At 37.9% G+C, this 24864-nt stretch overlaps 1 pseudogene; it reads left to right on the top strand.

Annotated features, from left to right (window-relative positions):
• The first annotated feature begins 1618 nt into the window (after positions 1-1618).
• The window catches only part of LOC132494773 (serpin B6-like), a 35944-nt pseudogene continuing 12698 nt past the window's right edge, over positions 1619-24864 (top strand).

Here is a 24864-nt window from a genome sequence, read left to right as displayed (position 1 = left end):
GATCTGCTGGTGTTTCACGGGCAATGGGGACAGAAACTTTTCACTAACTCTAAATACTATCTTTATTCCTTTATTTTTTACTCAGAAACTTTAGCAATCCCTTCTATAAAATTTTCTTATAAAATTCAGCTTCCGATGTTATTGATAAGACATCTTATAAAAAGTAGTTCATATTTCTCTACCATTCTAGAAGTTTTTTATGACATTATTTTACTGTGCTAAATTTCATAACAATATGTCTAATTGTGGATCATTAAGAAATAACTTATCCTCAGTGGTATTCAGTCCTTTTAATCTAAAGGATCATATCACTGCTCGGTTGAGAAAGAATTATGTATAGTGACATATATATTATTATATCTATATATGAGTTATTTTAACCACTAGGAATTATTATAACTACATATTAATTATTTCCTCTGTGTATTTCCTATTTCCTTCCCCTTTAAATTCATATGTTGGAGTCATTCCCAATTCTTCAGTCTCTCGATTTCTTCTCATAGTCTGCCCATTTTCTTTCTTTTTTTTCTAACTATTTTTACAAAGACTATTCCTTGTGCATGTTCACGAAAGTCTCTGCTTTTTAGTGCCATGTTCAGCTAAAGTTTTGACAGAGATTTCATTCTGTGCCATGCAGTGCAATGGGTACTGACAAATGCATAATGTCGGATATCCACAATGGTACCATAGAGAATAGTTTCACCTCCCTAAAACTCTCTTGCAGAGTCATGTATTTTAAACTCTTATACTCCCTCAATTTGATCTCTACCCTCTGATACAAGTTTTGTGTCCTTTTATCTTAGCCTTTTCACATTAATGATTTCCTTCAAATGTACTTCGAACATTGTATGTCCACTTATATTATATTTAATTTATTTTATTGAACTAGAGTTGATGTATAGTATTATATGTTACATGTGTATGATATAGTGATTCACAATTTTTAAAGTTTATACTCCATTTATAGTTATTATAAAATATGCTATATTCCCCATGTTGTATACTATGTAGCTTATTTTATACCTAATAGTTTGTATCCTTTATATATGTCTACTTAGATTTTAGAATGAGGGAATAGGAGTCCTACATATAGGAATTGTGGATATGACAGAACGCATAGAGCTTATAGCTTTGTATTAGTGGCTATGTGTGCAGGGATCCTGGAATTGCCAGAAAAAGGCTGTATCTAATTTGGGATTCCAAAACTCACAGCATCTATTTCAATTTAGGTGGGATGGATCAGTTACCTCCTCAGATATAGTCCATTATGAAGTTGTGACTTTTGCTTCAAAACTTTGTCAAAATCTCAGAGGGGGGCAGTGGTGTCAAGATGACAGGGTAGAAAGATGAGGAGTTTGCATCTCCTCACAACTACGGTAACCTCCAGGCACTGGCGGGGGAACTTGAACACCTAAGGGGATAGGAGGAACCCCTCATGACCAGGTAGGATGTGGTGGGGAGGGAGGGGAGGAGGAAGAGTGGAGGTGGGAGAGGACTGGTACCCCTGAGGGGAAGTTGGGGGAGGGGAGGGTTTCCCAAGCCCAGAGGGGCACACTCACAGCAAGGAAATCACCAGGGATGGGGAGAAACATTCGGGGTATTGGGAGTTCAGAGGAGAATGGGGAAAACATTTGCCCCATCTGATGGGGTCCCAGGCCTAAACCTCTGCCCTCTGATGCCACCTCTGGCCATGCTGAGCCTAAGCCCCACACCTGCCACCCGCCCCAGAACCTCTTCCAGCTGCACTGGTACTGAGTCTAGGCCTCACCCCCTTCCTAAGCCCTGCCCACCTTAGTCCCGCTCATGCCTAGCCCTGCCCCCAAAAGCCAAGGCCTTTTCTGGCCCCCCCCCCCTTTTTTTTCTGCCATGCTGTGTGGCTTGTGGAATCTTGATTTCCAGGCCAGGGGTCAGGTCTGAGCTCCTGTGGTGGGAGCACCAAGTCCAAACTGCTGGACTGACCAAGAACCTCAGACCTCAGGGAATATTAATTAGAGTGAGGTCTCCTGGAGGTCCTCATCTTGGCACCAAGACCCGGTTCTACCCAACTGCCTGTAAATTCCAGTGCTGGATGCCTCAGGCAAACAACCAGTAAGACAGGAACACAGCCCCCCATCAAAAAAACAATGAGACGACAAAAAATATGTGACAGATCAAAGAGCAAGGTAAAAACCTACAAGACCAGATAAATGAAGAGGAAATAGTCACCTACCTGAAAAAGAATTCAGAGTAATGATAGTAAAGATGATCCAAGATCTCAGAAATAGAATGGAAGCACAGATAGAGAAAATACAAGAAATGTTTAACAAGGACCTAGAAGAACTAATAAACAAACTGTGAGGAACAACAAAATAACTGAAATTAAAAATACAGTAAAAGGAATAAATAGCAGAATAACTGAAGCAGAGGGACAAATAAGTGAGCTGGAGGATGGAATGGTGGAAATAACTTCCAAGGAGCAGAATAAAGAATAGAGAATGAAAAGAATTGAGGACAGTCTGAGAGACCTCTGGGACAACATTAAACATACCAGCATTCAAATTATAGGGGTCCCAGAAGAAGAAGAGAAAGAGAAAGTGTCTGAGGAAATATTTGAAAAGCTTATAGTTGAAAACTTTGACTATAATGGGAAAAGAAATAGGCACCCAAGTCCAGGAAGCCCAGAGAGTCCCATACAGGATAAACCCAAGGAGAAACACACCCAGGCACATATTAATCAAACTAACAAAAATTAAATTGAAGGAAAAAAGACCCACAAAACAAACCCAAAGCAATTAAGAAAATAGTAATAGGAATATTCCTTGAATGTAAATGGATTAAATGTTCCAACCAAAAGACACAAACTGGCTCAATGGATTAAAAAACAAGATCTGGATATATGCTATCTACAAGAGACCCACTTCAGACCTAGGGACACATACAGACTGAAAGTGAAGCGATGGAAAAAGATATTCCATGCAAATGAAAATCAAAATAAAGCTGGAGTTGCAATACTCATATCAGAAAATATAGACTTTAAAATAAAGACAGGGGCTTCCCTGGTGGTGCAGTGGTTGAGAGTCCACCTGCCAATGCAGGGGACACAGGTTCGTGCCCCAGTCCGGGAGGATCCCACATGCCATGGAGTGGCTGGGCCCGTGAGCCATGGCCGCTGAGCCTGCATGTCTGGAGCCTGTACTCTGCAATGGGAGAGGCCACAGCAGTGGGAGGCCCGTGTACTGCAAAACAATAAATAAATAAATAAAAATAAATAAAGACAGTTACAAGGGATCAGGATGGACACTATATAATGATCAATGGATCAATCCAAGAAGAAGATATAACAATTATAAATATTTATGCACCCAACATAGGAGCACCTCAATACATAAGGCAAATTCTAACAGCTGTAAAGGGGAAATTGACAGTAACACAGTAATAGTGGGAGACCTTAACACCCCACTTACACCAAAGGACAGATCACCCACACAGAAAATTAATAAGGAAAAACAAGCCTTAAATGACACATTAGACTACATAGATTTAAATGATATTTAAAGGACATTCCACCTGAAAGTGGAAGGATACACTTTCTTCTCAATTGAACAGGGAACATTCTCCAAGATAGGTAACATCATGGGCCACAAATGAAGTTTTGGAAAATTTAAGAAAATTGAAATCATATCAAGCATCTTTTCTGAGCGCAACACTATAAGATTAGAAATCAATCACAGGAAAAAACCAGTAGAAAACACAAACACATGGAGGCTAAACAGTGCACTGCTGAATAACTAAGAGATCACTGAAGAAATCAAAAAGGAAATAAAAAATTACATAGAAACAAATGACAATGAAAACACTACAACCCAAAACCTATGGCATGCAGAAAAAGTGTTTCTAAGAGGGAACTTTATAGAAATTCAATCTCACCTCAAGAAACAAGAAAAAGCTCAAATAAACAATCTAACCTTACACCTAAAATGACTAGAGAAAGAAGAATAAAAACAAACAAACAAAATAAAGTTAGTAGAAAGAAAAAAATCATAAAGATCAGAACATAAATAAATGAAACAGAAACAAAGAAAACAATAGCAAAGATCAATAAAACTAAAAGATTGTTCTTTGAAAGGATAAACAAAATGGATAAACTTTTAGCCAGACTCATAAAGAAAAAAAGGAAGAGGACTCAAATCAATAAAATTAGAAATGAAAAAGGAGAAGTAACAACTGACACTGCAGAAATACAAAGGATCATGAGAGATTACTACAAACAACTATATGCCAATAAAATGGACAACCTGGAAGAAATGGACAAATCCTTGGAAAGGTACAAATTTCCAATACTGAACCAGGAAGAAATAGAATATATGAACAGTCCAATCACAAGTAATGAAATTGAAACTCTGATTTAAAATCTTCCAAAAAATAAAAGTCCAGGACCAGATGGCTTCACAGGCAAATTCTATCAAACATTTAGAGCAGAACTAACAGCTATCCTTCTCAAACTCTTCCAAAAAATTGCAGAGACAGGAACACTCCCAAACTTGTTCTATAAGGCCACCATCACCCTGGTACAAAAACCAGACAAAGATATCACACACACACACAAAAAAAGAAAATTACAGACTGATATCACTGATAACACAGACACAGAAATCTCCACAAAATACTAGCAAACAGAATCCAACAACACATTAAAAGGATGATACACACCATGATCAAGTGTTCTTCAATATTTGCAATTCAATATATGCAAATCAATAAATGTGATGCACCTATTAACAAATTAAAGAAAAAAAGCCCATATGATCACCTCAATAGATGCAGAAAAAGCTTTTGACAAATTTCAACACCCATTTTTGATAAAAAAAAAAAAACTCTACAGAAAGTGGGCATAGAAGGAACCTACCTCAAAATAATAAAGGCCATATATGACAAACCCACAGCATGCATCATTCTCAATGATAAAAACTGAAAGCATTTCCTCTAAGATCAGGAGGAAGATAAGGATGTCCACTCTCACCACTATTATTCAACATAGTTTGGAAGTCCTAGTCATGGCAATTAGAGAAGAAAAATAAATAAAAGGAATCCAAATTGGAAAAGAAGTAAAACTGTCATTCTTTGCAGATGACATGGCACTATACATAGAAAATCCTAAAGATGCCACCAGAATATGACTAGAGCTAATCAATAAGTCTGGTAAAGTTGCAGGATACAAAATTAATGCTCAGAAATCTCTTGCATTCCTATACACTAACAACGAAAGACTAGAAAGAGAAACTAAGGAAACAATCTCATTTACCATTGCAACAAAAAGAATAAAATACCTCAGAATAAACCTACCTATAGAAGAAAAAGACCTGTACTCAGAAAACTATAAAACACTGATGAAGCAGCTGTATAGCACAGGGAGATAAGCTCAGTGCTTTGTGACCACCTAGAAGGGTGGGATAGGGAGGGTGGGAGGGAGACACAAGAGGGAGGAGATGTGGGGATATATGTTTATATATAACTGATTCACTTTGTTATAAAGCAGAAACTCTCACACCATTATAAAGCAATTATACTCCAATAAAGATGTTAAAAAAACAAAAAACACTGATGAAACAAATCAAAAATAACACAAAGAGGTGGAGAGATATACCATGTTCTTGGATGGGAAGGATCAATATTGTGAAACTGACTATACTACCCAAAGTAATCTACAGATTGAATGCAATCCTTGTCATAATACCAAGGGCAGTTTTCACAGAATTAAAGCAAAAGGTTTTTACTATTTGTATGGAAAAACAAAAGACCCTGAATAGCCAAAGCAATCTTGAGAAAGAAAAACAGAGCTGCAGGAATCAGTCTCCCTGACTTCAGACTATAGTAAAAAGCTACAGTAATCAAGACAGTATGGTACAGGCACAAAAACAGAAATATAGATCAATGGAACAGGATAGAAAGCCCAGAGATAAACCCACACACATATGGTCACCTTATTTTTCATAAAGGAGGCAAGAATATACAAGGGAGAAAAGAGAGTTCCTTCAGTAATTGGTGCTGGGAAAACTGGACAGCTACATGTAAAAGAATGAAATTAGAACACTCCCTAACACCATACAAAAAAATAAACTCAAAATAGATTAAAGACCTAAGTGTAAGACCAGACACTATAAAACTCTTAGAGGAAAACATAGGAAGAACACACTTTGACATAAATCACAGCAAGATCTTTTTTGATCCACCTCCTAGAGTAATGGAAATAAAAACAAAAATAAACAAATGGAACCTAATGAAACTTAAAAGCTTTTGCACAGCAAAGGAAACTATAAAAAAGACAAACAGACAACCCTCAGAATGGGAGAAAATATTCACAAATGTAACAATCGACAAAGGATTAATCTCCAAAATATACCAACAACTCATGCAGCTCAATATCAAAAAAACAAACAAACCAATCAAAAAATGGGCCAAAGACCTAAATAGACATTTCTCCAAAGAAGACATACAGATAGATGGCCAAGATGCACATGAAAAGCTCAATATCACTAATTATTAGAGAAATGCAAATCAAAAGTACAATGAGTTTGGACTTCCCTGGTGGCACAGTGGTTAAGAATCCACCTTCCAATGTAGGGCACACAGGTTTGAACCCTGGTCCAGGAAGATCCCACCTGTCCCGGAGCAATTAAACCTGTGCACTACAACTACTGAGGCTGTGCTCTAGAACTTGCGAGCCACAACTACTGAGCCCATGTTCCACAACTACTGAAGCCTGCATGCCTAGAGCCTATGCTCCACAACAAGTGCAGCCACTGTAATGAGAAGCCCGTGCACTGCAATGAAGAGTAGCCCCTGCTCACCACAACTAGAGAAAGCCTGCACGCAGCAACAAAGACCCAACACAGCTAAAAATTAATTAATTAATTAATTAATTAATTAATTAATTTTTTAAAAAGTACAATTAGGTATCACCTCACACCAGTCAGAATGGCCATCATCAAAAAATCTACAAACAATAAATGCTAGAAAAGGTGTGGAGAAAAGGGAACCCTTTTGCCCTGTTAGTGGGAATGTAAATTGATACAGCCACTATGGAGAACAGGATGTAGGTTCCTTAAAAAACTAAAAATAGAACTACCATATGACCCAAAAATCCCACTCCTGGGCATATACCCTGAGAAAACCATAATTCAAAAAACCACATGTAGCCCAATGTTCATTGCAGCACTATTTACAATAGTCAGGACATGGAAACAACCTAAGTGTCCATCAACAGATGAATGGATAAAGAAGATGTGGTACATATATACAATAGAATATTACTCAGCCAGAAAAAGGAACAAAATCGGGTCATTTGTAGAGATGTGGATGGACCTAGAGTCTGTCATACAGAGTGAAGTTATCCAAAAAGAGAAAAACAAATATTGTGTATTAACATGGGTATGTGGAGTCTGGAAAAATGGTACAGATGAACCTAGTCCCAGGACAGGAATAGAGATGTAGATGTAGAGAATGGACATGTGGACACAGTGGGGGAAGGGGAGGGTGAGACAAATTGGGAGATTAGGTCTGACATATATACACTACCCTGTGTAAAATAGATAGCAAGTGGGAACCTGCTGTATAGCACAGGGAGCACAGCTCAGTGCTCTGTGATGACCTAGATGGGTGGGATGGGGTGGGTGGGAGAGGTCTAAGAGGGAGAGGATACATGTATACATATAGCTGATTCACTTCATTGTACAGCAGAAACTAACACAACATTGTAATGCAATTATACTCCAATAAAAAAAGAAAGGACAGAATAAAAACAACTGTTGAAATCTCTCATCAAATGAGGGACTACTTTCTCATTAAATTTCACATCCATAAATTTATAAATTTTAAATTATTATTCCATTATTTCAATAGCACCTTGGTAGCCATGAAATTCAGTTTTGTGTGCAAGGTCTTCCATGAGGTAAGTAAAATAATATAGTCTATACTAATTCATATAATACTCAGCACTCACCATATGCAAACCTGTGTTATAAATATTTTTGCTACCATATTCTGTTTTCTACATGAATTCAAGACTAAAAGAGACTAAATTAAGACCTGTGGCTTATGTATTAAAATTATATGTGTGTGTCATTTAATGAAGGTAAAAAAAGCACTGAGGGAGTTGTTATCAAGCAACTTTGTACTTTGTCATCTAGAAGTATACCTTTATGTGCCATTGCCTTATAATTTCAAATAAATAATTTATTATTAGAATTACTTATCCCCATTTTATATGGGAAAAAGAATATAATTATGATGAGATGTCAGCTGTTAGTCTTATCAAGGTTACTATATACATGATGAGTGATTTTAATCTTGCTACTTTCAAGGCTTTGTCCTTCAATGTGTTAACTATAATGTGTCTAGGTGTAGATCTCTTTGGCATTCATAGATCTCCTTGGATGTGAAGATTGGTTATTTTTGTAAAATGTCAGAACTTTTCAGCCATTACATCTTCAAATATGTTTTTGACTTCTTTGCCTCTCTCCTCTCTTTCTGTACCCACATTATGCACATGTGGGTGCACTGGTGGTTTTCACATTCTCTGAGGCTCTGTTCATTTTTCTTCATTTGCTTTTCTCTCAGATTGCCTATTCTTGACCTGACTTCAAATTTGCAGGCTCTGTCTTCTTCTATCTCAAATCTGCTGTTGAGCCCTCCTAATGAATTTTCTATTTTGGTTATTATACTTTTCAACTGAAGAATTTCCACTTGGTTCCCTTTGTGATTTCTATCTCTGTTGCTATTATCCTTTTTATGAGACATTGTCATCACCTTCATTTAATTCCTCAAACACAGCTTCCTTTAATTCTTTGAATATAGTTCTAAAAGTTGCTTTCATGTCTTTGCTAAGTCCTACATTTTTGCTAAGTCCTACATTTGACACCCTCAAAGGAAGTTTCTATTGCATGTATTTTTTTCCTGTATATGTATCACACTTTCTTATTATTTGCATGTCTCTTTATTTTTGTTGAAAACTGGACATTTTAGATAATGGATTGTAGCTACTCTGGATACCACTTCCCAGCCCTCACCCCCATCCCCAAGGGCCTGTTGTTATTGTTTTGTTTAGGAACTTGGCTGCAGCAGATCCATGAAGCCTATTTCCCCCACAGTGCGTGGCTTCTGATGGGCTTGTGCATAGTCCTCTGACCATCAGGGATGAGTGTGGTCTTAGTCAAGCTCTCTCATGGTCTCTCTCTGAACTCCCAGTTAAGCTTTTAGCTGGTCTGCCTCTTTTGATATCACACCCAGCTATTCCTCTCCACTCTTTGTTGGCTGATTGTTCTACTGATTTTGACAACCCCCTGGGAGCAAATTGCTCCACAATCTAATCCTAATTAAAGTGGCCATTTTGCATGAGCAAGGTGTTGCCTATCTCTAAGACTTTCTCAGTCTCAGGAGGGGACTTCTTAGCTGTCTCTTTTCCTAGATCTCTTTGCATAACTTTGAGCCAGTTTTTTATATCTTGCTTGTTGCTAATACTATCATGGAGCTACTAACCTTCTCTTCTTTGCTTACCACCAAGATGTTCCTTAGGCATAAACTTTGCAAGCTCTATTCCAAATAAAGTCAGCCCCCTTAGGGAAGGCTGCAGAAATTTTTGTTCTTCCAGTATGTCGCATCCCAGGGCAGAATATCTATGCCATTGCACTGGGCCTGGAGCTGGGGAAAACGGTCTGTTTTTCCCAGATGTGCATGCTACTCTATGGGTGGGGTGTTGCATGGTGATGGTAGCCCCTGCTCTTCTTGGTTTGGTCCTGTCATCATGGAACTACAAAGTACAAGCAAGCTGGGACAAAGTGAATGAATTCCCAGTATTCTCAACCTGCTGTACCTGGGTTATAGTTTTTGCCTCATGAATGGGTGTTTGGTGCGTGAGGAAACTCAGATCCTTTTGGCCCCACCTACCTGGACTAGAACTACAGTAAGTCCCTCACATACGAACCTTCAAGTTGTGAACTTTCAAAGATGCAAATGTGCATTCACATGTCCAATCACGTAAGTTAGTTCATGTGTTTGGCATAAATTGTCACGTACGTGCATCCTCTACACGTGGTTGTGCTTTTGTGTATTTTACTGTACAGGACTGTGTAGTGTACAGTAGTACAGTATCTTTATTTCAAGCCCAGCAAGCGTAAAAGCAGTGGTGATGTAGCTGGTACTACTGTACTTTTCAAGGTACTGTACTGTAAGGTTAAAAATGTTTTCTTTATTTTTTGTGTTTGTTTGTCATTCATGTATTATTTGTGTGAAAAGTATCCTAAACCTATTACAATACAATATTATTTAGCTGATTGTGTTAGTTGGGTACCCAGGCTAACTTTGCTGGACTTACGAACGTGCTCTCAGTATGGAACTTTTTCGCATGTAGGGGACTTGTTGTATTGCAGTATATTGCTGAGGAGGATGAGAGATTCTGGCTGCATACACCTCCTGGAGAAAAACCATGGCTTTAGACTAGGTGCTGGGAGAAGAGGGTCCCCATGGCCATAGTCACCTGGAGTAGAGCTTCCTTCACACTGAGTTGGGAATGGTGGTCGGTACCAGAGCAGATCATGGCTTAAGTCATACACACACACCTGACACACACATTCTTACTGTTCTTACAAATATTTGGTAGATTTTCTTGATTAAACATTTCTTCATTTTCTATGTGTTCCGAGGAAAACTTTCAGATACTTTTAATTTGTACTGTAATTTTTACCAATCAAAGGCTTGTTTCACTGGGAGGAGGGTTTGCTGAACTTCTCACTTGGCCATTCTAGAGTGAGAAAGCAAATTTTTGACTGTAGAATTTATCCTAAGGGCAGTGATATTTTGGAAAAAAATAAACAGCTGTTTGCTGGCCTTAATAGCAACAAAATTCTTTATGAAGTGCTCAGGACTAGAGCACAGCTTTGAAGATGAGATTGGTATATACAGACTCCTGTGAAGTCAACACATGTGAAGGGTCATTAAAGTCCTGGTTAGCTGAGCTCCTAAATATTTGTCTTATTGGAAACTATTTATTTAGTATATATAAAATACCTATAATACATCTATAAGTAATATTTTAATACCCTTAGAAACTTCAGGAAGAAATCAGTTATAATTATTTATCTAGACTGTGAGAAAAAAGGACATGTCACACTTAAACAATAAGGAATGGGTACAGTACATATTTTATTCACACTTGGAGGTTGAGGATGGTTCATTTAAACAAAAATAGATGTCCATGTCTGACCACAACTCTGAGTTTGTGAACTGTATAGAGGGCACAAAAGACAGTGGGTCTCTTGGATAAAAATGAGTGCAGATTAAGTCATTAATATTTCAAGATTAAAGATGTGAAAGGAACTCAATATTTGCTTTCATTTTGATTGCAGTTCTTAGGATATAATCACCAATTATTTCAGTTACACAGGTGCTTTCACAATAGTTTTGTACTTTGAGTTTGTGATTTTTCAGCTTGACATTATCATCTTTTTTAAAATTTTATTGAAGTATAGTTGATTTACAATGTTGTGTTAATTTCTGCTGTACAGAAGAGTGACTCAGTTGTACATATATATATGTTCTTTTTTCATATTCTTTTCCATTATGGTTTATCATAGGATATTGAATATAGTTCCCTTGCTGTACAGTAGAACCTTGTTGTTTATCCATTCTCTATATAACAGTTTGCATCTGCTGACCTCAACCTCTCACTCCAACCGTTCCCAACCCTCTCCCACACCATGTCAACCACCAGTCTGTTCTCTATGTCTATGAGTCTGTTTCTTTTTCATAGATAAGTTCATCTGTGTCATATTTTAGATTCCACATATAAGGTATGTGTCTTTCTCTTTCTAACTTACTTTGCTTAGTATGATACACTCTAGGTCCACCCATGGTATTTTCATCTTTATCAGTTTGATACACCATCTTCCTAAGATTTCTCTTCTTTAGTTATTACTACTAATTTGATGCAAGAAAAGCTGATTTTTTCTTACTGTCATGGCTTCTAATTCTTTTTCCTGGTAGTCCAGCCATTGATACTACTGTCTATGTGACATCTGAAACTCAAAACATTCTCAGGTGACCAGCATCCAGTTATTTGGATTTGGTTTCCTTGTGGCTAAGTCATGGCGTTTTCAGAACACCCACTGTGCTTCTTCCAACCTGATTCCCTGAGGCAGCCACAGTTACTGATTCCAAAATACCTACTCTTATGGATTAAAATCAATACTTGATTCCTCATCACAAACTCTGCTTCTCGACTAATTCCTGTGACTGCTTTGCTGCCTTCACTTGCCACTGTCTGAACAACAACAGAAACCTTGCCCTCTTCCAGCTACTTTTGAACACATTAAAAGTAGGATAAATAAATGCATTCTTTTTGTAGTTTCTTTGCCAGCTCTCAATAGAATTCTCTATCATATTCTAGTTATAACTTGTCTCAATTTATTGAAACTGTGAGATGGAACAACCATAACCTCTCAAAGAACAACTGTCTGCAGATTCATGACAATTGGAGAAAATGCTTCTTTCCATACTGCAAGACACAGATGACAGATAGGGCTTTAGGTTCCCATAAGTCCCTAATAGATCAGAAGAAAGATTTAAAACCAAGTGGGTCTGAAACATACATTCTGATATGCCATATTAAATTCCATTTTTGTATCTCGAGGAGCTTTTGTCACACATCAGACAGTGAGGTCAAGTTAATGACTAGATTGGTTATCTCTATATATAAACCATATCACTCTAAATTAAAGTAATAACTTTCAGGATAACTCTAGTACTTCAGGTAACCCTCTTCAATAACTAGTTTTCTTTCTACACTTCTTGCCCTTTTCCTTGCCTGGATTTCTCCATGATACCATGCTTTCTTTATATTAGAAATATGCAGTGTAACTCTCCTGTTCAAAACTTCCCCAGAAAAACCTTGGCCCAGTTTTTTCCAATTTTATTTTATCTGCATTTCCTGATGAAGGCCTCATTATTTCTTGAAAACTTGGCATATTCAGTCTAAACCTCAGTTTAAAGGAACTCTAGAGGCCTCTAAAATATAAAGATGGATGGACACAGAACTGAACCAAGATAGCTCTCTTTCTACAAGCAAGTAAATTTATATTCCAGTTATATAAATGGGTTCACTAGAAAAAGAAGAAGAAAAAGAAGAAGAATGGGAAGGAAGAAAAGAATATAAATTTATAGATGCCCTAGTAAAGATCTAACCTCCCAAATATCTTAATCTGACATGGCCTTTGGCAACCTTTGAGACTTAGCAAACAAACCACTAGAATATACTCTAACTGAACCCATGGGATTAGCCGACTAGGAAGTCTGTTTTAGATTGGTTAATATCCTGGAGAAGTTTTACAGTCTCCTGCTGGAACCATTCACAACGTAATATAGAAGGTACAACTTCTGTCAGGGGTTAGATTCACAACCGCACCCCACCCCACCTCCCCACCGTCCATGCAAGAGGAGACAAGCCTCACATCTAATCTCTCCTGGATTGGCGTTTGGCCATTCTAAAGAGTTGTGCCTGGGATCACTTCTAACCTCTCTTCTTGGGAACTGTATTCATCAACTCAGGCTGAGAATACCACGGAGTTGGTGGCTTAAACAACAGAAATGTATTTATTACAATTCTGGAAGCTGGAAGTTCAACATCAAGGTGCCGTCAGGGTTGTTTCTGCAAATACCTTCCTGAATTGCAGACGGCCACCTTTGGGATGTCTTAACATGGCCTTTCCTCTGTGCATGAGTGGAGAGACATCTATCTCTGGTGTCTCTTCCTCTTCTTATAAGGACACCAATCCCATCAGATCTGACCCCACCCATATGACCTCATTTAACCTTAATTAGCTCTCTCAATGCCTTATCTTTAAATATAGTCACATTGGAGTTAGGACTTCAATATATGGATTTGCAGGGCACACAGTTCAATCTGTAACAGGGTCCTTGGCTGCACAAGGAGGATAGCTCTCTTCCTCCCTTCTCTAGTTCCTAGTCAGGCAGAAAGTCACTTAAATCCATTTCCTTCGATTAATCAAATAATTAAAGGATCTCTCAAGCCTGCCTTAATTCCCTTTCCCAACTTTTATCTTAGTTTCATTGCTAGTGCTGAGTAAGCAGGTAGAAAAGAACTGGGAGGAGGGGGTTCACCAATTAAAAACAGCATGGTAACCTGTTTAAAATCTATGGCTAAACTCAGCCATGCAGTTATATTTTAAATCACTGTGTGCCAAAATTTCAAATTATATTACAAGCAGAGTCCATCTCTTCAACAACACTATGGAATGTGATGGTGACCACAGGAAGACTGGGACACTACACAGTGCTGTTTTTGCTTTGGAGCCCCTCCCAGAGATCACTACCATGCACAGTGGTAGGTGCTCCAAAGATGGGTATTGATAAGAATGGAGCCTGGCATTAATATACCTCTGATGAGAGAACATGAACTTCATATACACAGATGGAGGCAATTAAACTTTGGGCATTGAACATTTATTCATTCACATGTTTATTCAGCACCTTGGGATTTCATTTCATTCCATTTACTAAATATGTCTATTTATTATCATAGAGCTGGTAATACAGTTTATCACTTGGGGTCATTTTTTTGTTTGTTTTTTTATTCTATAAATTGTTTTTTTCCTCAGTTTTGCATTTTGCTTTAAAATCCACTAGAGTTCAGTGGTTAGAGATGGAAAAGATTAGTAATACAAATGCACAAAATTAAAGATGAGAATAAAGTTGATAATTGTGCAAACTTGCCTCAAGATATTCTACAGGTACCTTAGACTCATTTATTTGATCAAACTAATTTACTAGCTAACTCAGGATATCTCTAGTACTACTAAAACCTGTGTTAGGTGGTGAAGATATAAAGATAATTATGGCTAATCATTTTTTAGTGAGAATACATTTATCAAGCCTATATTATTTCTAAGCAAATAAATTATTTTTAGTAAATAAAAGAAATATTAAATATAAATATAAAATTTTAAATTTAAATATAAAATAAAGAAAATGTTTATTTTTTATTATTTATGAATAAATTTATTTTTATTATTTATAAAAAGAACTCAAAAAGTCAAGAGCACTTTTTGCCTGTTTGATTAACGTTCAGTCTATAGTTTAACATAAGTTTGGATCTGCATAGCAAAACAGCAATTAATGCTTAAATGTATTTCCTGACAATACACGCTCATGGAAAAATAAATAACTCAAATTAGTACTTACAATTAAAAATTATACAGTTTTCCTTTGCAATAAGAATATTAAGAATTTTATTTAAGTGAATTCTATAGAAAAATTGTAATTAATATACTTAGCTTAAATGTGATTTATTTCTATAACTTTTTGTGACAGGCAGTATTTAAATGCTTTAAAATTTAATAAAATGAATCCACTTAACAATATCATGAGAAAGGTACTATTCGTTTCCATTTTTTTTTTGAGACAATTATATGGTTTTTATTTTTCAGTCTGTTATTTTACTGAGTTATATTAATTGATGTTCAAATGTCAAACCAATCTTGCATTTCTGGGATAAATCTCACTTGGTCATGATGTATTGTCCTCTTTACATATTGTTCAACTGGATATGCTAAAACTTAATTAAGAATTTTTGCATTTATGTACATGAGGGATATTGGTCTGACATTTTTTTTTATAATATCTTTTTCTGATTTTGCCATCAGGATAATGCTGGCCTCATAGACTACTCATGAGTGTTCCCAAATCTAATTATCTAGAAGAATTTGTGGAATATTGCTATTATTTCTTTCTTGAATGTTTGGTAGAACTCACCAATGAAGCCTTCTGTGCCTAAAGTGTTCTCAGGAAGAAAAGTTTTCTATAGGAAGGTTTGTAACTATCCATTTAATTTCTATAATAAATGTAAGGCTATTTTGTTTATTTATTTCTTGTTGAGTGAGCTTTGATAGTCTATCTTTTAAGGAATTTGTTCATTTCATAGAAGTTGTTAAATTTATTAGCGTATAGATGTTAATATTTTTTATTTTTAATGTCTGTAGTACCTGTAGAGATGTAACCTTTCTAATTCTTGGTATTATTAATTTCTCTCTCTTTTTCCTTATAAGTCTGGCTAGAGTGATCTTTTCAAAGAGCCCATGGTTTGAACCTACCTGTGATCTCTTCCTAAATTTCTGTGGGTTTTGGATTTGTTTCGCCTCCACAAATGTATAAGGCAATTCTAATAATAAATAATAAATAATAAATAAATCTGTGTCCTAACTTCAGGGACTCCAATTATACAATTATTAGGCTGCCTGAAGTTCTCCCATGACTCACTGATTCACTGTTCATATTTTCAGCCTTTTCTTCTATGCTATGTCTTCTAGTTCACGAATACTCTTTTCTGCCATGTCCGATCTGCCATCAGCCCCATCCAGTGTATGTGTCATCTCAAATATTGTAGTCTTTAACTTTAGAAGTGTGATTACCTTCCTATGTTCCTTGTCCCTACATAACCTGTTCAGTTTTTCCTCTACCTTCACAGATATGTGAAATCCCTACAGTCATTGTGTTGATGTGCTTGTCTACAATTTTTCTCATCTGTCTCATCTGTGTCTATTTCTATTGCTTGATTGCTTTTTCTCTTCATTATGGGTCACTTTTCTGCTTACTTGCAGGTTTGGTAATTTTCAATTGAGAGTCAGACATTGTGAATTGTAGCTTATTTCACTGAATACTTTTGTATTATTATAAAAATTCTTCAGCTTTATTCTAAATACAGTTAAGTTACTTGAAAACTTCTTCTGAGGCTTTCTTTAAAGTATTGTTTGTCAGGACCTGAGCAGGATTTAGTCTAGGGCTAACTTTTCCCTAGCACTGAGGCAGTGTACTTCTGATGACTCTATTTGATGTCCTCTGAATTATGAGGCTTTTCCAGTCTGTCTGCTGGGAACATAAACTGTTGCTGACCTGTGTGAGCTATGGCGATTATTTCTGATTCTTTCAGGTGGTTCCTTCTCTGGCTTTGAGTAGTTTCATCACATGTATGTGCTGATCAGCAGTCATGGATGACTTGAGGGAGCCCTCTGCAACTCTCAAGAACAGTCTCCATGCAGCTCTCTCCTCTCCAGTGCTCTGTGTTATGAACTCCATCCAGTCTGGATTCTTAGACTCCCGACTCTGTATCCTCAGCTCAGGAAGACCCCAGGCTCCTTCTGGGTCCTTCTCCCTACCTCAACATGGACTCTCCCCAGACAGTCAACTGAGCAATTGTAGAGCTGACCTTGCTTGCTTTCCCTCTTTTAGGGATCACTGTCCAGCTCTGTTTTCACACTCACTGTCTGTTGTTTTATGTATTTTGTCCATTTCTTTACTTTTTTATTCTTTATTGCTGCTGTTTTAGATAGGAAGGTAAATCCATTACCTCTTACTCCATGGAAGCAAAAATCCTGATGTTATTCATTCATTTAAATTTTTGTTCTGCTAGTGGGTGTGAATTGGTAGCTCACTGTGGTTTTACTTCACATTTTTCTAATAACATTTGTATATCTTCTTACTTTGAAGTATCTGTTTGACTGTTTAACACACTGTTTTATTATGTTGTCTCCTTTTTTAATTTTTGCTTTAAAACAAATTTAATCAGTTATACATATACATATGTTCCCATATCCCCTCCATTTTGCGTCTCCCTCCCACCCTCCCTATCCCACCGCCCCCCCAGGCGGTCACAAAGCACCGAGCTGATCTCCCTGTGCTATGCAGCTGCTTCCCACTAGCTATCTACCTTATGTTTGGTAGTGTATATATGTCCATGCCTCTCTTTCACTTTGTCACAGCTTACCCTTCCCCCTCCCCCTATCCTCAAGTCCATTCTCTAGTACGTCTGTGTCTCTATTCCTGTCTTACCCCTATGCTCTTCATGACATCTTTTTTCTTAAATTACATATATATGTGTCAGCATACAGTATTTGTCTTTCTCTTTCTGACTTACTTCACTCTGTATGACAGGCTCTAGGTCCATCCACCTCATTACAAATCGCTCAATTTCGTTTCTTTTTATGGCTGAGTAATATTCCATTGTATATATGTGCCACATCTTCTTTACCCATTCATCCGATGATGGACACTTAGGTTGTTTCCAGCTCCGGACTATTGTAAATAGGGCTGCTATGAACATTTTGGTACATGTCTCTTTTTGAATTATGGTTTTCTCAGGGTATATGCCCAGTAGTGGGATTGCTGGGTCATATGGTAGTTCTATTTGTAGCTTTTTAAGGAACCTCCATACTGTTCTCCATAGTGGCTGTACCAATTCACATTCCCACCAGCAGTGCAAGAGTGTTCCCTTTTTTCCACACCCTCTCCAGCATTTATTGTTTCTAGATTTTTTGATGATGGCCATTATGACTGGTGTGAGATGATATCTCATTGTAGTTTTGATTTGCATTTCTCTAATGAGTAAAGATGTTGAGCATTCTTTCATGTGTTTGTTGGCAGTCTGTATATCTCCTGTGGAGAAATATCTATTTAGGTCTTCTGACCATTTTTGGATTGGGTTGTTTGTTTTTTTGGTATTGAGCTACATGAGCTGCTTATAAATTTTGGATATTAATCCTTTGTCAGTTGCTTCATTTGCAAATATTTTCTCCCATTCTGAGGGTTGTCTTTTGGTCTTGTTTATGGTTTCCTTTGCTGTGCAAAAGCTTTTAAGTTTCATTAGGTCCCATGTGTTTATTTTTGTCTTTATTTCCATTTCTCTAGGAGGTGGGTCAAAAAGGATCTTGCTGTGATTTATGTCATAGAGTGTTCTGCCTATGTTTTCCTCTAAGAGTTTGATAGTTTCTGGCCTTACATATAGGTCTTTAATCCATTTTGAACTTATTTTTGTGTATGGTGTTAGGGAGTGATCTAATCTCATACTTTTACATGTCCCTATCCAGTTTTCCCAGCACCACTTATTGAAGAGGCTGTCCTTTCTCCACTGTACATTCCTGCCTCCTTTATCAAAGATAAGGTGACCATATGTCCGTGGGTTTATCTCTGGGCTTTCTATCCTGTTCCATTGATCTATCTTTTTGTTTTTGTGCCAGTACCATACTGTCTTGATTACTGTAGCTTTGTAGTATAGTCTGAAGTCAGGGAGCCTGATTCCTCCAGCTCCATTTTTCGTTCTCAAGATTGCTTTGGCTATTCGGGGTCTTTTGTGTTTCCATACAAATTGTGAAATTTTTTGCTCTAGTTCTGTGAAAAATGCCAGTGGTAGTTTGATAGGGATTGCACTGAATCTGTAGATTGCTTTGGGTAGTAGAGTCATTTTCACAATGTTGATTCTTCCAATCCAAGAACATGGTACATCTCTCCATCTATTTGTATCATCTTTAATTTCTTTCATCAGGGTCTTATAATTTTGTGCATACAGGTCTTTGGTCTCCTTAGGTAGGTTTATTCCTAGATATTTTATTCTTTTTGTTGCAATGGTAAATGGGAGTGTTTCCTTGATTTCACTTTCAGATTTTTCATCATTAGTATATAGGAATGCCAGAGATTTCTGTGCATTAATTTTGTATCCTGCAACTTTACCAAATTCATTGATTATCTCTACTAGTTTTCTGGTAGCATCTTTAGGATTCTCTATGTATAGTATCATGTCATCTGCAAACAGTGACAGCTTTACTTCTTCTTTTCCAATTTGGATTCCTTTTATTTCCTTTTCTTCTCTGATTGCTGTGGCTAAAACTTCCAAAACTATGTTGAATAAGACTGGTGAGAGTGGGCAACCTTGTCTTGTTCCTGATCTTAGTGGAAATAGTTTCAGTTTTTCACCATTGAGGACGATGCTGGCTGTGGGTTTGTCATATATGGCCTTTATTATGTTGAGGAAAGTTCCCTCTATGCCTACTTTCTGCAGGGTTTTTATTATAAATGTGTGTTGAATTTTGTCGAAAGCTTTCTCTGCATCTATTGAGATGATCATAAGGTTTTTCTCCTTCAATTTGTTAATATGGTGTATCACGTTGATTGATTTGCATATATTGAAGAATCCTTGCATTCCTGGAATAAACCCCACTTGATCATGGTGTATGATCCTTTTAATGTGCTGTTGGATTCTGTTTGCTAGTATTTTGTTGAGGATTTTTGCATCTATGTTCATCAGTGATATTCGACTGTAGTTTTCTTTCTTTGTGACATCCTTGTCTGGTTTTGGTATCAAGGTGATGGTGACCTCGTAGAATGAGTTTGGGAGTGTTCCTCCCTCTGCTATATTTTGGAAGGGTTTGAGAAGGATAGGTGTTAGCTCTTCTCTAAATGCTTGATAGAATTCACCTGTGAAGCCATCTGGTCCTGGGCTTTTGTTTGTTGGAAGATATTTTATCACAGTTTCAATTTCAGTGCTTGTGATTGGTCTATTCATATTTTCTATTTCTTCCTGATTCAGTCTTGGCAGGTTGTGCATTTCTAAGAATTTGTCCATTTCTTCCAGGTTGTTAGTTTTATCGGCATAGAGTTGCTTGTAGTAATCTCTCATGATCTTTTGTATTTCTGCAGTGTCAGTTGTTACTTCTCCTTTTTCATTTCTAATTCTATTGATTTGAGTTTTCTCCCTTTTTTTCTTGATGAGTCTGGCTAATGGTTTATCAATTTTGTTTATCTTCTCAAAGAACCAGCTTTTAGTTTTATTGATCTTTGCTATCGTTTCCTTCATTTCTTTTTCATTTATTTCTGATCTGATTTTTATGATTTCTTTCCTTCTGCTAACTTTGGGATGTTTTTGTTCTTCTTTCTCTAATTGCTTTAGGTGCAAGGTTAGGTTGTTTATTCGAGATGTTTCCTGTTTCTTAAGGGGGATTGTATTGTTCTAAACTTCCCTCTTAGAACTGCTTTTGCTGCGTCCCATAGGTTATGGGTCATCCTGTCTCCCTTGTCATTTGTTTCTAGGTATTTTTTAATTTCCTCTTTGATTTCTTCAGTGATCACTTCGTTATTAAGTAGTGTATTGTTTAGCCTCCATGTGTTTGCATTTTTTACAGCTCTTTTCCTGTAATTCATATCTAGTCTCATAGCATTGTGGGCAGAAAAGATACTTGATACAATTTCAATTTTCTTAAATTTACCAAGGCTTGATTTGTGACCCAAGATATGATTTATCCTGGAGAATGTTCCATGAGCACTTGAGAAAAATGTGTATTCTGTTTTTTTTGGATGGAATGTCCTATAAATATCAATTAAGTCCATCTTGTTTAATGTATCATTTAAAGCTTGTGTTTCCTTATTTATTTTCATTTTGGATGATCTGTCCATTGGTGAAAGTGGGGTGTTAAAGTCCCCTACTATGATTGTGTTACTGTTGATTTCTCCTTTTATGGCTGTTAGTATTTGCCTTATGTATGGAGGTGCTCCTATGTTTGGTGTATAAGTATTTACAATTGTTATATCTTCTTCTTGGATCGATCCCTTGATCATTATGTAGTGTCCTTCTTTGTCTCTTCTAGTAGTCTTTATTTTAAAGTCTATTTTTTCTGATATGAGAATTGCTACTCCAGCTTTCTTTTGGTTTCCATTTCCATGGAATATCTTTTTCCATCCCCTTACTTTCAGTCTATATGTGTCTCTAGGTCTGAAGTGGGTCTCTTGTAGACAGCATATATATGGGTCTTGCTTTTGTATCCATCAGCCAATCTGTGTCTTTTGGTGGGAGCATTTAGTCCATTTACATTTAAGGTAATTATTGATATGTATGTTCCTATTCCCATTTTCTTAATTGTTTTGGGTTCGTTATTGTAGGTCTTTTCCTTCTGTTGTGTTTCTTGCCTAGAGAAGTTCCTTTAACATTTGTTGTAAAGCTGGTTTGGTGGTGCTGGACTCTCTCAGCTTTTGCTTGTCTGTAAACTTCTTAATTTCCCCATCAAATCTGAATGAGATCCTTGCTGGGTAGAGTAATCTTGGTTGCAGGTTTTTCTCCTTCATCACTTTAATAATGTCCTGCCACTCCCTTCTGGCTTGTAGAGTTTCTGCTGAGAGATCAGCTGTTATCCTGATGGGGATTCCCTTGTGTGTTATTTGTTGTTTTTGCCTTGCTGCTTTTAATATGATTTCTTTGTGTTTAATTTTTGACAGCTTGATTAATATGTGTCTTGGCGTATTTCTCCTTGGATTTATTCTGTATGGGACTCTCTGTGCCTCCTGGACTTGATTAACTATTTCCTTTCCCATATTAGGGAAGTTTTCAACTATAATATCTTCAAATATTTCCTCAGTCCCTTTCTTTTTCTCTTCTTCTTCTGGAACCCCTATAATTCGAATGTTGGTGCATTTAATGTTGGCCCAGAGGTCTCTGAGACTGTCCTCTGTTCTTTTCATTCTTTTTTCTTTATTTTGCTCTGCAGCAGTTATTTCCACTATTTTATCTTCCACCTCACTTATCCGTTCTTCTGCCTCAGTTATTCTGCTATTGACCCCATCTAGAGTATTTTTTATTTCATTTATTCTGTTTTTAATTGATGCTTGATTCATCTTTAGTTCTTCTAGGTCCTTGTTAACTGTTTCTTGCATTTTGTCTATTCTATTTCCAAGATTTTGTATCTTGGAAATAGAATCTTGTATCATCTTTACCATCATTTTTCTGAATTCTTTTTCAGGTAGACTGCCTATTACCTCTTCATTTGTTAGGTCTGGTGGGTTTTTATCTTGCTCCTTCTCCTGCTGTGTGTTTTTCTGTCTTCCCATTTTGCTTATGTTACTGTGTTTGGGGTCTCCTTTTTGCAGGCTGCAGGTTCGTAGTTCCCGTTGTTTTTGGTGTCTGTCCCCAGTGGCTAAGGTTGGTTTAGTGGGTTGTGTAGGCTTCCTGGTGGAGGGGACTAGTGCCTGTGTTCTGGTGGATGAGGCTGGATCTTGTCTTTCTGGTGGGCATGTCCACGTCTGGTGGTGTGTTTTGGGGTGTCTGCGGACTTTTTATGATTTTAGGCCACCTCTCTGCTAATGGGTGGCGTTGTGTTCCTGTCTTGCTTTTTGTTTGGCATAGGGTGACCTAGCACTGTAGCTTGCTGGTCGTTGACTGAAGCTGGGTGCTGGTGTTGAGATACAGATCTCTGGAGGATTTTCGCCATTTGATATTATGTGGAGCTGGGAGGTCTCTTGTGGACCAGTGTCCTGAAGTTGGCTCTCCCACCTCAGAGACACAGCACTGACTCCTGATTTGGGATGATTTGTTGTCTATTCATGTATTCCACAGATGCAGGGTACATCAAGTTGATTGTGGAGCTTTAATCCACTGCTTCTGAGGCTGCTGGGAGAGGTTTCCCTTTCTCTTCTTTGTTCTCACAGCTCCTGGGTCTCAGCTTTGGATTTGGCCCCGCCTCTGCATGTAGGTCACCGGAGGGTGTCTGTTCTTCGCTCAGACAGGACAGGGTTAAAGGAGCAGCCTCTTCGGGGACTCTGGCTCACTCAGGCCGGGCGGGAGGGAGGAGCACAGAGTGAGGGACAAGCCTGCAGCGGCAGAGGCTGACATGACATTGCACCAGCCCGAGGCACGCCGTGCGTTCTCCCAGGGAAGCCGCCCCTGGATCCCGGGACCCCGGCAGTGGCGGGCTGCACAGGCTCCCAGAAGGGTGGTGTGGACAGTGACCTGCACTCGCACACAGGCTTCTTGGCGGCATCAGCAGCAGCCCCAACGTCCCACGCCCGTCACTGGGCTCCGCGCTTTCAGCCGCGACTCACGCCCGTCTGTGGAGCTCCTTTAAGCAGCGCTCTTAATCCCCTTTCCTCCTTAATCCCCTTTCCTGGAAACCAAGAGGGAAGAAAAAGTCTCTTGCCTCTTCGGCAGCTCCAGAGTTTTCCCGGACTCCCTCCCGGCTAGCTGTGGCACATTAGCTCCCTTCAGGCTGAGTTCTCGCCGCCAGCCCCAGTCCTCTCCCTGCGCTCTGACCGAAGCCCGAGCCTCAGCTTCCAGCACCGCCCGCCCCGGCGGGTGAGCAGACAAGCCTCTCGGGCTGGTGAGTGCCACTCGGCACCGATCCTCTGTGCGGGAATATCTCCGCTTTGCCCTACCCAGGTATGTGGGGAGTTTCTTGCCTTTTGGGAGGTCTGGGGTCTTCTGACAGCGTTCAGTAGGTGTTCTCTAGGAGTTGTTCCACGTGTAGCTGTATTTCTGGTGTATCCATGGGGAGGAAGGTGATCTCCGCTTCTTACTCTTCCGCCATCTTACCCGGAAGTCCTCATTTCCATTTTAAAGATGAAAAAATAAAGGAGAGTTCAAAAAACTTGTCCAATTATTTCTGTATCACACAATAATAATTTTATTGCTTAATTCATAAGATATTTATAAATAGAATAAAGTACAGTGAGAAGGGTATTGGAGTCAAAATTATTAGGGAAAAACTGGATTTAGATGATCTCATATACCCATTTAGGCCAGAAAATGTCATGATTCATGGATTCTCTGAACTTCTCAGCTGCAAATAAGATAATGTGGAAAAAAATTAAGTCCTCAGATATGGCATTCTCTGCTTTCTTCTGGAATGTTAGATACCAGGTGACAGGTACCCTGTTTGTAAGAATATGCTTCTGTCCTTTATTGTCACTAGACAGGCATTAAATGTGTAAGTACTGTATTTAACTAGAAGGAAGATTTGAGAATTTCCCATAAGGGTAAGGAATAAGTGCCATACTACAGGAGAGTTTAACTCTAATTTGTGAGTACACAGCATCCATATCTAATGAAGGTCCTCACAGTTTATGTCCAAGAATTAACAATAAAAATAATAACATAAATGCACAAAAACAGCCCATACAGAAAAATAGAGATGGTACCTTCCACCACAGGTCAATAATCCAAAGTTTAGATTCTCCACATCCAGGGAGGGTTGATTTCCCACAAACTATCATATAGCATCATAATGTTTC

The sequence above is a fragment of the Mesoplodon densirostris genome, chromosome 8 (genome assembly GCF_025265405.1).
Source record: "Mesoplodon densirostris isolate mMesDen1 chromosome 8, mMesDen1 primary haplotype, whole genome shotgun sequence".
Lineage (NCBI taxonomy): Eukaryota > Metazoa > Chordata > Mammalia > Artiodactyla > Ziphiidae > Mesoplodon > Mesoplodon densirostris.
This window is presented reverse-complemented; position numbering and strand designations above follow the sequence as displayed.